This window comes from Leopardus geoffroyi, chromosome D1 (genome assembly GCF_018350155.1).
Source record: "Leopardus geoffroyi isolate Oge1 chromosome D1, O.geoffroyi_Oge1_pat1.0, whole genome shotgun sequence".
Classification (NCBI taxonomy): domain Eukaryota; kingdom Metazoa; phylum Chordata; class Mammalia; order Carnivora; family Felidae; genus Leopardus; species Leopardus geoffroyi.
Genome location: NC_059329.1, coordinates 115,593,977 through 115,610,487, shown reverse-complemented (window position 1 = coordinate 115,610,487; position 16,511 = coordinate 115,593,977). Strand labels below are relative to the sequence as shown.

Genomic DNA, 16,511 nt, shown 5'->3' with positions numbered 1-16,511 from the left:
TGCATTAGAGGATGGAGCGGGACATTCCAGATCAAACAGTTTACACTACCCCATGTCATCTACCCACCGATGCCCGACACCCTTCCTTCTGCTCCCGCCAGGGATCTAGAGGCAAGCACAAAGATGTCAACGTGTTGGTCCCTGAATATGAGTCTTCTATGGCCTGATGAATGTCCTGTAGCGAAGTGTGTTGCATTTAGCTCCTACCAACTTGTAAGAGCTGATTGTTAAATATCAAGGGATTTTTTTGTCCCAACTGTGAAACACAGTTGTTGTTAAAATTAAACCATGCGGGAAAATTGTTAGGAACTCCAAAATCTATCGCCCCACTGAATCAATGAATAAACTGCCAAAGTCAACTGAATTTTTTTATTGTGGTAAAGTGTATATAACATAAAATGTACCTTATTTACGTTTAAAATTTTAACTTTGGTTAAGCATACAGCTAAGTGTCTCTACCTACAGGCTAATTATCCAAAATGCAGGTGAACATGGGAGGAGGCGTACCAGCAGAATCGGCAAAAACAGACTCTCGGTGAGATTTTGCTATTTTTCTCCTTCCCACTCATTGGTGCTTGGGGAAGCTGGGGCTCCGGGAGCCCGCCCTGTGCCCAGTGGCAGTCTGAGATCTTCACCTCCCCCCAGGAACCAGAGCGAGCTTCCAGCTGGCGGCCCTGGGAACTCGGGGGGTAGAGCAGCCTCATGCTAAGGCCACACGGTACGCAGGATGAAAATGCTTCCACAGGTTCAATTACATCAGCTCCTCTGGAGCACAGAGGAGAGAAGGTAGGAGCCAGCTTCATGTCAAGGCCCAAACCAAACGGGAAACGCCTCAGATCTTAGCAGTCCAAGACCTCTTCCACACGCTGAGAAAATGTAGGTGAAACACGCCTGTGCTCTCCTTGTGGATGGAAATGTGAGGAAGCCCAGCTATTCCCTCTCCAAGTGACTGCTCGATGCCCGTGGGCCATGGCTCCTGTGGGTCCTTCTTCACATTGGGTCCAGATCCCGTCAGGAGGGAGGCTGAAGCTCCTTCAGCCCTTCACAGTTGGATCAGTTCCCGTGTGGGCCCTCGTTTCTCTCAGCCCCGGCCGGAGCCATTGTGTCCACAAACACCACCTGAGCCCTTTCCGCGCTGCGTGCAGCCTGCTCGCTGCTGCTGACACAGACTCCCCACGCCCACAAGTGCCATCCCCTGGCCCGCAGTCTGGGCACACAGGGCTGGGCGCTGCAGGTGTGAGGGCAGGGATGAGAGCGGGGCCTGGGAGTTGCTCTGGTGCCCAGATTGTTCCCATGCTTGTCCCCGGGGCCTTTCTCAGGCCCATGTCGGTCCTGTCTGAGGCTTGAAGGGTCTCCCAGCCACTCCTGCCCCAGCCCCAGTGGGGGGCTTAAGTGTGGCCCCACGCTGTGCTGTGTAGTAAACTGCTCCCTTAACATGGCCGCTCCTCAGGCGTTGTCCTGTGGGCCACAGCAGCCTTCCTACCTGGAAGCACCTCAGAAACTCTACTCACCATGTGGCTTTTCCGTTGGTGTAGGATTAGTCGATCTATGCACTAGTCAGGGCTGAAGGATGGGAAAAAGGAAAAAAGTGACTGAAACCAGCTCATAAGCCAAAGTCTAAACTGTCGCATACTACAATTCTTTGTCTTTAGAAAACCCTTCTCTTTAGCCCCCATGATGTTATTTTTGACTGATTCTCCACTAAGCTTCAGTAAACAGGAGGGACAGAGTGGACTTGACCCTATCCAAGTAGACCTGGAGGTTGCACTGGTAGGCGGCAAATGACATTAGCAGAGAGCCCCCAGCAAGGAGCAGGCAACACGTCACGCAGGACCCCGGTCGGTGCTCAGGGTCCACCAGGGGCCCAAGGACACATCTGGCAGAAGCACATGGACAGAGGCCTGACCACGTGCCCCTCAGTCCTCGGCTGGTGGCCTTCCTGATGGGAGTCCACTCTGGGGAGAGAAAACGCCGACAAGGGTTTGTACAACAAAGTGGCCTTCATTCCATAATTGCCAGACATGGCGATGGCAGGACCGTGGGACGGAAAGGCCAGAGGACCCTTGGGGCTCGAGTGAGCTGCCAAACAGCTGGCCCGAGCCTCATGGCCTGGGGTACCTAGTTGGGTGCTCTGTCCCGGACATTAGACCTGGCTACAGGGCACGCTTTGGCCAATGAAAAATCAAAAGATGTGAAGTGAGCAGTGTTTTGAAAGGGTTTATGTATGGGGTTTGCCCTCTTGCAACTCTGCCGTAGCCACAAACATGCTTTAGGAAGGCGGCTTGCCCCCGGCCGGCACCAACCCTAAGGCGAAGCCATGACTACTGACCCACGGTGTGGTACACCAGAAGTGAATGTGTCTTCCTGCGCTACTGAGGCTTTTGTTAAGTGGCATTATTTTGCAATAGCTAAAATCATATTTAAAAATACAAGCTAAAATGAAACAATACACATAATGTGAAAAGGCAGACCATAAGGAACATAACCCAAAATAATAATTATATTAAATATACATTGAGGGAGTACTCCATTTAAAAGTCGAGGGGCACCTGGGTGGCTCAGTCAGTTGAGCATCCGACTTGGGCTCAGGTCAAGATCTCTCGGCTCGTGGGTTCGAGCCCCACGTCAGGCTCTGTGCTGCCAGCTCGGAGCCTGGAGCCTACTTCGGACTCTGTGTCTCCCTCTCTGTCCCTCCCCAACTTGTACTCTGTCTCTCTCTGCCTCTCAAAAATAAATAAATGTAAAAAATAAAATAAAAAAATTATACTAATACTGGGCAACATAGACTTTAAGGGGAGAAGCATTACAAGGGGATATTTCAGGATGGGAAAAAAAAAAAAACCCAGCCCAAGACATATCATATTCAAAGTGCAAAGGTATTGAAAGCAGCTAGATAAACAACCAATACACCTTATCTATAGAAAAGACAACATTGAAAGAAGAAAAAAAAATCCATTTACCTGGAGTATTCCACATATAGTGAAATTATTCCTCGAAAGTGAAGGTGAAATGTATTTTCTCAAACAAAAACAAGGAATTTGTTAGCAGACCCTGTAAGAAACGTTAAAAGAAAATTTTCAAGCAGAAATAAAACTATATAGGTTAGAAACTTTAATCTCCATGAAGAAAGTACCTCAGAGAAGGAATAAACAAAGGTAAAATAAAACATTAATTCTTGTTCTTAGTTGAATGAACATTGAGAGTAGCTACTGTTGGGGTGGGCGTCTGGTGGCTCAGTCGGTTGAGCATCTGACTCTTGGTTTCGGCTCTGCTCTTGATCTTGCAGCTCGTGAATTCGAGCCCCGCATGGGGCTCCATGCTGATGGTGTAGGGCCTGCTTGGGATTCTCTCTCTCCCCGTCTCTCTACCCTTCCCCTGCTCATGTGCACGCTCTCTCTCAAAATAAATGAATAAACTTAAAACCAAGAGTAGCTCCTAGGTTACGGTGACCATGGTGACAATAGTTGGTTATTATTGCGTAAACAAGGCAAAATGAATGATGGCAATGTTTTGAGGGATGGGAGGGAGGAGTTAGGAACACATCGTATGAGTTCCCTGCACCATCAGTGAAGTAGTAGCTGTTATTTGAAGGTGGACACGGTTACAAACGTATAGAGGGTGCTTTCAGCTAGAAGGCTTAAGTAAAACACACTTTCCACTCCAAATCCTCTCTGCCGTAAAAGAAGGAGCAAAAGCAAAACTTGTAAGAATAAAACTTTTTAGAACTCTGGAAATTAGCAAAATGTTTGCACTATCTGGGTATGATTTAATCAAGAAAAAAACCGAATCTGGGGCACCTGGGAGGCTCAGTCGGTTAGGTGTCCAACTTCAGCTCAGACCACAATCTCACAGTTTGTGGGTTCAAGCCCCCACATCGAGCTCTGTGCTGACAGGGCAGAGCCTGCTTGGGATTCTCTCTCCCTCTCTCTCTGCCCCTCCCATGCTAGTGCACTCTCCCTCTCCCTCTCAAAGTAAATAAATAAACAAAAATAAAAGAAAATCTGAGTCTTTATAAGAACAGTGAACTTTGTGGTGTTTTAACTCTCCATAATCCCATCAACCACTCCTACCAACCCTTTGGTAACTTAAAACTGCTGACCCTAAAAATAAAACTAGCAGTATTTTACCAGCAAAATAGCAGACAGTTGCAATCTAGGACAGCTAGTTATGTCAAAACCACAAGCAAGGTGCCCTTCTTCCTCTGGGAATGCCAAGGGCCGCCCAGAGTGGGGGTGGTGGCGAGAGCTCCCCCTGCTGGCCAGGTTAGTGAGGTTGCCTTTGCCCAGTTTCACAAAATCCAACAGCCCCCAAACCTCCCAGGTGACCATAGCACCTGGAAAGAAGTCTGGAGTTTCTTTCCAGAGACTTGGCACTATTTGAGCACTGTGATGACGCCATGGGATACACTAGTCACAGTGGTCTTCTCTTCTGGCCTAACTCAGAGTTTGCACAGTGTGAACACATTTTCTCCCTGGACGTTTGTTTAAAAACTTCAGGAGCAATCAATTGTTTAACATCATGGCTGCTTGAGGCAGCACAGAGTATTAGGGGGCAGACAGTAAGGTAACCAGAGAGCTTCAGAGAAGAAGCTGGGGGACGAGATGTCTATAGGAGATCTTTTGAAAACTTCCAACAATTCTAAAGTGGGCAAAGAACTTGAACCAACACTTCTCCCCAGAAGATAAACAAATGACCAGCAAGCACATGAAAAGATATTCAGCATCACTGCTCACTAAGGAAATGCAAATCAAAACTACAATGAGATACCACCTCATACCCATTAGGATGACTTTTACCAGTAAAACTGAAAATAGCATGTGTTGATGAGGATGTGAAAGAACAAGAACTTTCATGCCCTGTGGGTGGGAATGTAAAGTGGTACCCCTGCCATTAACCCTAACATAGAGTCACCATGTGACCCAGCAGTTCCAGCCCTAGGTAATTACCCAAGAGGAAGCTTATACACCCGTGACAATGGCAGCATTATCCTAAAGGTGGAGACAACCCAAATGCCCAACAACAGATGAAGGGATAAACAAATCATGATACATATACCTACTGGAATATTATTCAGCATAAAAAGGGACAAATCCTGACACATACTACAACTTGGATGGACCTCAAAAACATGATGCTCGACACAAAAGGTTGCATATTGTATGATTTCTTTTATGTGCTGTCTCTGGAACAGGCAACTCCATGGAGACCTTTCTAGCAGGTTAGTGGTTATCAGGGGATGGGAGAAAAGGGGAGTGGATACTGAATACTTAATGGGTATAAGATGTTTTTCTGGAGTTGATGAAAAGTTTTGAAACTAAAGGGAGGTGGTGGTTACACAACATTGTGAATACACTAAATGCTGCTAGATTGTTCACTTTCAAAGGTTATTGTATGTTATGTGAATTTCACCTCAATGGGGAAAAAAACAGAAAGAAATCAACAAAATCTCCAACATATTCCAAGGATTCTAGAACATGGGTAGGGTTATGTTCATGTTCAAGAAAGACCTGGCAGCGTTCCGCACTCTCACCTGTGTTCAAGGAGGAAGTGAAGGTGGAGCCAGGCAGGCGCCAGCATGCTCCCAGGGCCCCTGACAAAGACAGGGGCCCTACTGGCTCCAGAAGTGTGAGAAATCTCTGTCCAAACATTAGCTCACCACAGATTTCATCAGGGACATCTGTGGTCATAGAGGACAAAGCAAACTGACTTAACAGAATTGCTTCAGACAATAGTACCAACGGCAATAATAACAACAAAAAGGGGGAGATAGCTCCCTGGGGAAGGGGTGAATCTGGTTTCTAAAGTTACCACATTATATTAGTTTAAAAGTCCAATTTTTTGAAAAAGAAATAATAAAATCCAGTTTTCAACCAAAGCATCACGATAAATGCAAATAAACAAGAAACTATGGCTGATACACAGGGAAAAAAAGTAGTCAATAGAAACTGTCTCTGAGCGGGGTACCTGGGTGGCTCAGTTAGTTAACCATCTGACTTTGGCTATAAGGTCATATCACAGTTCGTGGGTTTGAGCCCCACATCAGGCTCTGTGATGACAGCTCAGAGCCTGGAGCCTGCTTCAGATTCTGTGCCTCCCCATCTCTCTGCCCATCCCCTGCTCATGCTATCTCTCTCTCTCAAAAATAAATAAACATTAAAAAAATATTTAGGGGCACCTTGGTAGCTCAGTTGGTTAAACATCTGACTTCGGCTCAGGTCATGATCTCCCGGTTTGTGGGTTCGAGCCCTGGGTTGGGCTCTGTGCTGACAGCTCAGAGCCTGGAGTCTGCTTTGGACTCTGTGTCTCCTCTCTCTGTCCCTCTACTGCTTGCTCTCTGTCTCTCTCTCAAAATAAACACTTAAAAAATTAAAAGAAAATATTTTTTTTAATTTTTTTTAACGTTTTATTTATTTTTGAGACAGAGAGAGACAGAGCATGAACGGGGGAGGGGCAGAGAGAGGGGGAGACACAGAATGGAAGCAGGCTCCAGGCTCTGAGCCATCAGCCCAGAGCCCGACGCGGGGCTCGAACTCACGGACAGTGAGATCGCGACCTGAGCCGAAGTCGGACGCTCAACCGACTGAGCCACCCAGGCGCCCCAAAAGAAAATATTTTAAAAAAGAAAGAAACTGTCTCTGAGGAACTCCACATATTGTAATTACTAAAAAAAAAGACTATAAATCAGCTATCTGAAATCTGTTTAAAGAACTACAAGAAACCATATCAAACAAAGTAAAGTATGGGCAGGAACTCTCACCAAATAGAAAATATCAGTAAAGAGATACAAGTCATCAAAAAAGAAACAAATAGAAATTATGGAGTGGAAAAGGATCCTCCAAAATGAAAATTTCACAGAAGAGGTCAGCAGCATAATAGAGGCAGTAGACAAAGAGTCAGTGAACTTGAAAGTAAGTCAATGGAGATTATCCAGCCTGAGAAACAGGAAGAAGGAGGGAAGGAGAAAGAGAGGGAGAAGGAGAAGAGAAGGAGAAGGAGAAGAAAGAAGGGAGGAGGGAGGAGGAGGGGGAGGAGAAGGAGGAGGGGAAGAAGGGAGGAGGAGGGGGACAGGGCAGGAGGAGGGGAGGGGGAGGAGAAGGAGAGGGAGGAGGGGAAGAAGGAGGAGGAGGGAGGAGCAGGGGGAGGAGGAGGAGTGGGAGGATGAGAAGAAGGAGGAGAGAGATGGGGAGGAGGAGGAGAAGAAGGAAGAGGAGGAGTAGAAGGAGGAGGGGGAGGAGGGAGATGGGGAGGAGAAGGAGAAAGAGGAAGAGGGGAGAATGGGGGAAGGAGGAGGAGGAGGGAAATGGGGAGGAGGAGAAGAAGGAGGAGGGCTCCATAAAGCATACTAACACATGCATAAGTGTATCCCCTAAGGAGAGGAGTGATAGAAGAGAGGCAGAAGCAAGGACTGAACACTTACCAAATGTGGTAAAAAACATATCCAATAAGTGCAACAAGCCCACAAAGGGTAAGTGCAAAGAAATCTGGCCTGGACACAACACAATCAACTCCTGAGAGAAAAATCAGAGAATTTCAAAAGCTCCAAGAAAGAAGTAACCCATCCTGTATAAGGATCCCCAGGAAGACCAGAAGTGATGTCCCACCCAAACAACAGGGACCGGCAGGCAGTGGCATGATGCATCACAGTCAATCAAGAATTCTATGTCCAGCCAAAGTAGCCACACAAGTGAAGGAGAATTCAGACATTTCCAGATAAACAAAACCAGAAAGAATTCTAGGCTAGAAGAACTGGCCTACAAAAATACTAAAAGGAGTTCTTTAGGCTGAAATTAAAGAACAGTAGACACTAACTCAAATTCACAGGAAGAAGTATAGGCATCCATAGAAGTAACTATATTTGGAAATGTAAAAAAACGGTATAAATGTATTTTTGTTTATAATTTTTTTTTCTGATTTAAAAGGCACTTTCATTAAGAAACATTATAACCTCTGGGACACAGCAAAGGTGGTCATAAGAGGAAAGTATATAGCAATCCAAGCCTTTCTAAAGAAGGAAGAAAGATCTCAGATATACAACCTAACCTTACACCTTAAGGAGCTGGAAAAAGAACAGCAAATAAAACCCAAAACCAGCAGAAGACAGGAAATAATAAATATTAGAGCTGAAATTAATGCTATCAAAACCAAAAAAACAGTAGAACAGATCAATGAAACCAGAAGCTGATTCTTTGAAAGAATTAACAAAATTGATAAACCACTAGCCAGTTTGATCAAAAAGAAAAAGGAAAGGACCCAAATAAATAAAATCAAGAATGAAAGAAGAGAGATCACAACCAACACAGCAGAAATAAAAACCATAATAAGGGAATATTATGAGCAATTATATGCCAATAAAATGGGCAATCTGGAAGAAATGGACAAATTCCTAGAAACATATACACTACCAAAACTGAAACAGGAAGAAATAGAAAATTTAAACAGACCCATAACCAGTAAGGAAAGCAAATTACTAATCAAAAATCTGCCAAAAAAAACAAGAGCCCAGGGCCAGATGGCTTTCCAGGGGAATTCTACCAAATATTTAAGGAAGAGTTAACACCTACTCTCTTGAAACTGTCCCAAAAAATAGAAACGGAAGGAAAACTTCCAAACTCTTTCTATGAAGCCAGCATTACCTTGATCCCGAAACCAGACAGAGACCCCACTAAAAAGGAGAACTATAGACCAATTTCCCTGAATGAACATGGATGCAAAATCCTCAACAAGATATTAGCCAACCGGTTCCAACAATACATTAAAAAAAAAAATTATTCACCACAACCAAGTGGGATATATACCTTGGAATGCAGGGATGGTTCAATATCCATAAAACAATTAACGTGATTCATCACATCAATAAAAGAAAGGACAAAAACCTCATGATCTTCTCAATAGATGCAGAGAAAGCATTTGACAAAATACAGCATCCTCTTTATAAAAACCCTAAGAAAGTAGGGATAGAAGGAGCATACCTCGAGATCATAAAAGCCATATATGAAAGACCCAACGCTAATATAATCCTCAATGGGGAAAAACTGAAGGCTTTCCCCCTAAGGTCAGGAACAAGACAGGGATGTCCACTCTCACCACTGTTATGCAACCTAGTATTGGAAGTCTTAGCCTCTGCAATCAGACAACACAAAGAAATAAAAGGCATCCAAATCGTCCAGGAGGAGGTCAAACTTTCACTCTTTGCAGATAACATTATACTCTATATGGAAAACCCAAAAGATTCCGCCAAAAAACTGCTAGAATTGATTAATGAGTTCAGCAAAGTTGCAGGATATAAAATCAATGCACAGAAATCTGTTGCATTCCTATACACCAACAATGAAGTGACAGAAAGAGAAATCAAGGAATCGACCCCATTTACATTTGCACCAAAAGCTATAAAATACCTAAGAATAAATCTAACCAAAGAGGTGAAAAATCTATACACTGAAAACTATAGAAAGCTTATGAAAGAAATTGAAGAAGACACAAAAAAATGGAAAAAGATTCCATGCTCCTGGATAGGAAGAACAAATATTGTTAAAATGTCAATACCACCCAAAGCAATCCACATATTCAATGCAATCCCTATCAAAATAACACCAGCATTCTTCACACAGCTAGAACAAACAATCTTAAAATTTGTATGGAACCAGAAAAGACCCCGAATAGCCAAAGCAATCTTGAAAAAGAAAACCAAACCAGGAGGCATCACTGTAATCATCAAGACAATATGGTACTGGCACAAGAACAGACACTCAGGTCAATGGAACACAACACAGAACCCAGAAACATATGGCCAACTAATCTTTGACAAAGCAGGAAAGAATATCCGGTGGAATAAAGACGGTCTGTTCAGCAAGTAGTGCTGGGAAAACTGGACAGCGACATTCAGAAGAATGAACCTGGACCACTTTCTTACACCATACACAAAAATAAATTCAAAATGGATGAAAGACCTAAATGTAAGACAGGAAGCCATCAAAATTCTCGGGGAGAAAGCAGGCAAAAACCTCTTTGATCTTGGCCACAGCAACTTCTTACTCAACACGTCTCCGGAGGCAAGGGAAACAAAAGCAAAAGTGAACTACTGAGACCTCATCAAAATAAAAACCTTCTGCAAAGCCAAGGAAACAATCAGCAAAACAAAAAGGTAACCAACAGAATGGGAGAAGATATTTGCAAATGACATATCAGATAAAGGGTTACTATCCAAAATCTATAAAGAACTTATCAAACTCAACACCCAAAAAACAAATAATCCAGTGAAGAAATGGGCAAAAGACATGAATAGACACTTCTCCAAAGAAGACATCCAGATGGCCAGCCGACATATGAAAACATGCTCAACATCACTCATCATCAGGGAAATACAAATCAAAACCACAATGATATACCACCTCACACCTGTCAGAATGGCTAACATTAACAACTCAGGCAACAACAGATGTTGACAAGGATGCGGAGAAAGAGGATCTCTTTTGCATTGTTGGTGGGAATGCAAGCTGATGCAGCCACTCTAGAAAACAGTATGGAGGTTCCTCAAAAAACTAAAAATAGAACTACCCTATGACCCAGCAATTGCACTACTAGGCATTTATCCAAGGGATACAGGTGTGCTGTTTCGAAGGGACACAGGCACCCCAATGTTTATAGCAGCGCTATCGACAATAGCCAAAGTATGGAAAGAGCCCAAATGTCCATCGACAGATGAATGGATAAAGAAGGTGTGGTATATATAGACAATGGAGTATTACTCGGCAATCAAAAAGAATGAAATCTTGCCATTGGCAACTACATGGATGGAACTGGAGGGTATTATGCTAAGTGAAATTAGAGAAAGACAAAAATCATATGACTTCACTCATATGAGGACTTTAAGAGACAAAACCGATGAACATGAGGGAAGGGAAACAAAAAGAATATCAAAACAGGGAGGGGGACAAAATAGAAGAGACCCATAAATATGGAGAACAAACTGAGGGTTACTGGAGGCGGGATGGACTAAATGGGTAAGGGGCAGTAAGGAATCTACTCCTGAAATCATTGTTGCACTATGTGCTAACTAATTTGAATGTAAATGTTAAAAAAAGAAAAAAGAAAAGAAAAGAAACATGATAAATCTGGTGTTTATATCAGATAACATTATATGCAATGAATAAAGATATCATGTGTGTGATGAAAATGTCACAAAAGGTGGAGGACTGAATGCAGGTGGGGGGGGGGGGGTAAAAGTTTTGGATATTATTGAAATTAAGTGGGATTATTTCAAGCCAGTTTATTATAAATTAAAATGCTAATATTAATCCCCACAGCAACCACTAAGAAAGTAACTTGCAAAAAATATAGTAAAAAAAAAAAAAAAGTGTGGGGGAAAGGAAATTAAAAGACAAATGATCTATTTTATACAAATAAGGCTATTACTGGGGCGCCTGGGTTGCTCAGTCGGTTAAGTGTCCAACTTCGGCTCAGGTCATGATCTCATGACTGACGGGTTTGAGCCCCACGTCGGGCTCTGTGCTGACAGCTCGGAGCCTGGAGCCTGCTTCGGATTCTGTGTCTCCCTCTCTCTCTGCCCCTCCCCTGCTCATGCTCTGTCTCTCTTTGTCTCTCAAAAATAAATAAATGTTTAAAAAAATTAACAAATAAGGCTATTACTGAGTAATACGAAAAATAGAAAATAAGACACAGGGACGCCTGGGTGACTCAGTCTGTTGAGCATCTGACTTCATCTCAGGTCATGATTTCACATTCATGGGTTCGAGCTCCACATCAGGCTCTGTGCTGACAGCTCAGAGCCTGGAGCCTGCTTCGGATTCTGTGTCCCCTTCTCTCTCTGCCCCTCCCCTGCTCATGCTCTGCCAATCTCTGTCTCTCCAAAAAAATAAAATAAAACGTTTTAAAAAAAGAAAATAAGACATAGTACACATAGAAAAACTGGCAATTTCAAGTCACACTTACCTTAGTGATCATATTAAATGTAAATGGGTAAATGCTCAATCAAAAGACAGAATGGTGGAAAGGGTTAGAAAAACATATGTGCCAAGTCATGCCCCACCCAATCCCTAAGCCACCGCAAACATCTCGAGCAGCCTCCTTGCTCTGCTCTATCAAACCATTTTTGGACCTGCTGGGGACCACCCCATTCTCCCCATAATTCATCATTATGGGAGAGATACACCTTGGCCCAGCCTCTTGGTGGATGTGTGGACTCATCACATTCAACATTTGAATCAGAAGTTTTGGCGTATGGGGGGACCATTCTGATACTGTTGGGCTAGACTCTCACAAGTACACACCTACTAGACTTAACATAAGAAAACACATTGTTCTTATGGGCACACGAAATATTCTCCAGCTGGGACACGTTAGGTCATAAAACAATTCTCCATAGATGCAAAAGGATTGAAATTGTACAAAATATATTATCTGACCACAATGAAATATAATTACAATTCTATAGCAGAAGATAAATAGGGAAATTCACAAATGCGTAAGTTAGACAACATATCCGGGGTAATAAATCACAAGATAGACTAGAAAGTACTTTGAGATGCATGAAAATGAAACCCAAATGTACAGACATTTTGGGAGGCAGGACGAGCAACTTCTGGAGGGAACTCCTCTAGGCAGAGACTACTACTTACAGAGGAAAAGGATGTCAAATCTATACATGGCCTTTCACCTTAAGAAAGTAGGGGGTAAAAGAGCAAAAGAAAAGGAAAGCTGGCAGAAGGAAGGAAATGGTAAAGGTTAGAGCAGGCATAAAGAAAATCAACAAAACCAGGGCACCCGGGCAGCTCAGTTGGTTGAGCATGTGAATTTGGCTCTGGTCATGATCTCATGGTTCGTGGGTTCAAGCCCCGCGTCAGGCTCTGTGCTGACAGCTCAGAGCCTGGAGTCTGCTTCAGATTCTGTGTCTCCCTCTCTCTCTGCCCCTGCCCCACTTGTGCTCTGTCTCTCTCTCCAAAATAAATAAATATTAAAAAGAAGAAAGAAAGAAAGCCAACAAAACCAAAAGTGGATCTTTGAAAAGATCAACAAAATTGACAAACCTTCAGCTAGATGCACTAAGGAGAAAAAAGGCTCAGATTTCTAAAACCAGACATGCAAGTAGGGACATTACAACCGATCTCCAGAAATAAAGGAATTATGGGAACGCTATGAACAGTTGTTCACCAACAAGGTGGATAATCTAGATGAAATGGAGTCCCACGAACACACAATCTACAAACTGACTCAAAGGGACGTGGAGTACAACTCAGCAGGGAAAAGACAAATGACCCCTTTCAAAGTGGCAAAGGCTTGGAATAGACCCTTCTCCGGGGAGAACGGACAAGTGCCAGTGAGCACATGAGAAGATGTTGAGCCTGTTAAGTCACATGGTAACACAAGTAAACATCACAATGAGATGCCATTTTTCATTAGGATGAGAATTTAAGTTTGCCTTTGACTTTTGATGGATTGACTATGATGTGTCTAGGGTGTGAGTCTCTTTGGGGTCATTCTTTGAATTTGTGTAGCTTCTTGGACATGTGGACTAATGTGGATTTTTTTCATCAAATTATGTAAGTTTTGAGCCATCCTTTCTTCAAATGCTTGCTCTGTGCTTTCTCTCGCCTCTGCCCTGGGATCCCTTCATGCCCATGTTGTACCAAAGATGCTGTCCCACAGCCTCTGAGGACCAATTCATCTGTCTTTATTATTTCTCTTTCTGTGCTTCAGGCAGGATAATCCCAACTACCTGCCTTCGTGCTCATTCATTCTTTCTTCTTATGGGTCCAATGTGCTCTCACCCCCACCGGCTGACTTTTCATGTCACTTATAGCACTTTCCAATGTCAGAATTTCCATTTGGGTTTTTTAAAAATGTTTTCTCTTTACATAGTCTCTGTTTAGTAAAACACTATTCTCATATTTCCCTTTAACTTATTAGACAAGAGTTCTTTGGGGTTTCTCAGTCATATTTTATTCATTAAAAAAAAATTTTAGCGTTTAGTTTTAAGGGAGAGAGATACAGAGCGAGTGGGGGAGGGGCAGAGAGAGAGGGAGACACAGAATCTGAAGCAGGCTCTGAGCTGTCAGCAGAGAGCCCAACGTGGGGCTCAAACTCACGAACCGTGGTATCATGACCTGAGCCAAAACTGGATGCTCAACCAACCGAGCCACCCAGGCACTGCATCTTGATATTTTAAATCTTTGTTGAGTTACCCAATGTCTCAGAGACATTGTCTCAGGGCTCCTCAGAGACAGCTTCTGCTGAATGCTTCCCTCAGCATGTGAGCCGCGTATTCATGCTTCTTTGAATATCTGACAATTTCAGTTTGAAAACAGGACGTTTGGGGTTTTTTTTATGTTTATTTAGTTTTGAGAGACAGAGAGAGAGCACAAGCAGGGGAGGGACAGAGAGGGGTACAGAGGATCTGAAGCAGGTCGATGCTGACAGCAGGGAGCCCAACGCAGGGCTTGAACCCATGACCGTGAGATCATGACCTGAGCTGAAGTCGGAGGAGGCTCAGCTGACTGAGCCCCCCAGATGCCCCTAAAAGCAGACATTTTCAATAACATAATGTGGCAGCCCTGGATATCAGGCCCTCTGCCCAGCAGGCTTTGCGGCCCACACTCTTGTCGATGTGACAGTTGCTGTTTGTTTAGAGATGTTCTTGCACTGATTGGGAAGGCCTTTGTTTCTGTGCTGAGTGTAGACACTGAGTTTCTGTGCAGTTACTTTAGTGGTGAGCTAATGTGTGCACAAAGATTAAATGCCTGCAACCAATAAATCTCCCAGTGTTTGCCGAAGGGTTCGGGGGCTGGGGGAGACACACCTTCAATTCTCTAGCAATTCATAAGCCTTCCCTGGTTTTCACTTCCTGCTCATGCAGGACTTCAACGTCAGCCTGAGGTGAGAAATATTGTGTGTGTGTGTGTGTGTATGATTAAAATTTATAATCCCTATGGAAGAGGATGTCCTGAGAGAGATGCTAAGCTAACATGGCAAAATATTAAAGAAGTGAATGGGAATGACTCACGGGTGAATGAGTACAAGGAAGACCCCAGGCCCCAACAGGAAATGCCTCTGTCACCCCCCATGTCTGCCCCGAGGCTGAGCTTTGTGCTCAGGGGGTCCGGAGTGTCCACAGCCCGGCATCCACCTGGCCACCTTGCAGAGGAGGTCTGTCCCTGGAGCTGCATCTCAGGAAGGCTGGGCAGCATTGTCTGACTCCAGGAGAACATAAGTCACCTACCCACTGCAACCCCTTCCCCGGGACTAGCAGACCCGGTACCGGTAAGAGCCACTGGCTGTGATGGAGAGTCCGGAGGCAGGAAGGTGACAGATGGCGTCTGTAAGGCTTTCATCGGCCTGGGCCAGTTTCCACCAGTTTCATGCAAATCAACCATTTTGGAAATCTCTGAGATGTTCACAGGCAGCTGTAACCACTGGACAGAAAAAGCTGATGATTTCCAGAACAAGGTCCATGATTCCTAGAGAGCCCCACCTACAGGATGGAAATTCTCACCAGATTCTGAAATCTAACCTGAGGACGAAGAACCCCAGGTACACCGCAGGGAAGGGTGAGGGCGGCCTCAGCCTCTGTCTCAGAATCTGGGGAGAGGAAGCATGCCCCCCCCCACCCCCGCAGGGCGGCCCTCCCTTCACTGGGCCCAGGAGTCTGCAGCCGCAGCTCAGGGCGGCCACCAGACCACAGAGAAATGCCTCTGATAAACTCCCAGGGGAAAGGCTTCCAGCATGGCAGCAGGAGCTGGCATACTTGCCAGGGAAACTGCTGGTAATTGTTCAAAATAACCACGTAAAACCTCTGGCAACGGCCCTAAAGATAGGCAGCAAGTGAACAAAGATCTATTCGAGAACATCTATGAAAATGTAGACAGAAAGGTAAACCTGTGCCATAGCAACCAAGAGTACGCCCTCCCTCTCCTTCCCTCTCCCCACCAGGTCCTAAGGAGCAGACTTTTCTGGAGCAGCCAGGCACAGGGTTCTTTACCTGGCACTCAGCCGGAGGGAGGAGGAGGAGGAGGAGGACTTCATGGCCTCTTATCCGGCCCAGCTGCCTGAAGCTGAGCCCCAGTTGGGTCAAGTGGGAGACTGGGGCTCCCTTCTTCGGCCCAGCTCCCAATTATGGAACAGAGGCTCTTCCTGGGGCTTGAAGCCCTGAGAACATGAGCCCCCGATTGTCCTTGCTTTGGGTCATGAGATAGAGGCTCTCCACGCCAGGAGAGGAAGCCGCTTTCCCTCCACTGAGCACTCAGCTCCTAGATGGCTGGTGGGGGAGGGGGTCCCTCAGATAGAAGCCAACCTTTGTTCCCACCTGCAGCTCCAGGGAACAGGCTCAAAATCTAGCTGAGGAAGAGGAGCAAGCCATAAACAGACACTAAACATTAAACAAGCAAATAGCAGCCCTGGAAGGTGGGGGCTGGTACCCAGGGCTACCACCACATACTGTCTGAACTGTACTGGTTCCAACAGACACTGAGGAGGTGAGCAAAGAAACGTGAAAATATGGC

At 44.7% G+C, this 16,511-nt stretch overlaps 1 long non-coding RNA gene across 1 annotated transcript; it reads right to left on the bottom strand.

The window, feature by feature from the left end:
- Window positions 1-531: 531 nt before the first annotated feature.
- On the bottom strand, window positions 532-15,707 carry LOC123602166. Its single transcript, XR_006714404.1, has 3 exons — window positions 15,272-15,707; window positions 2,961-3,051; window positions 532-1,563 (listed from the first exon to the last, which is right to left on the bottom strand). It is a non-coding gene; the product is annotated as an uncharacterized LOC123602166 (long non-coding RNA).
- Between the last annotated feature and the right edge of the window lie 804 nt (window positions 15,708-16,511).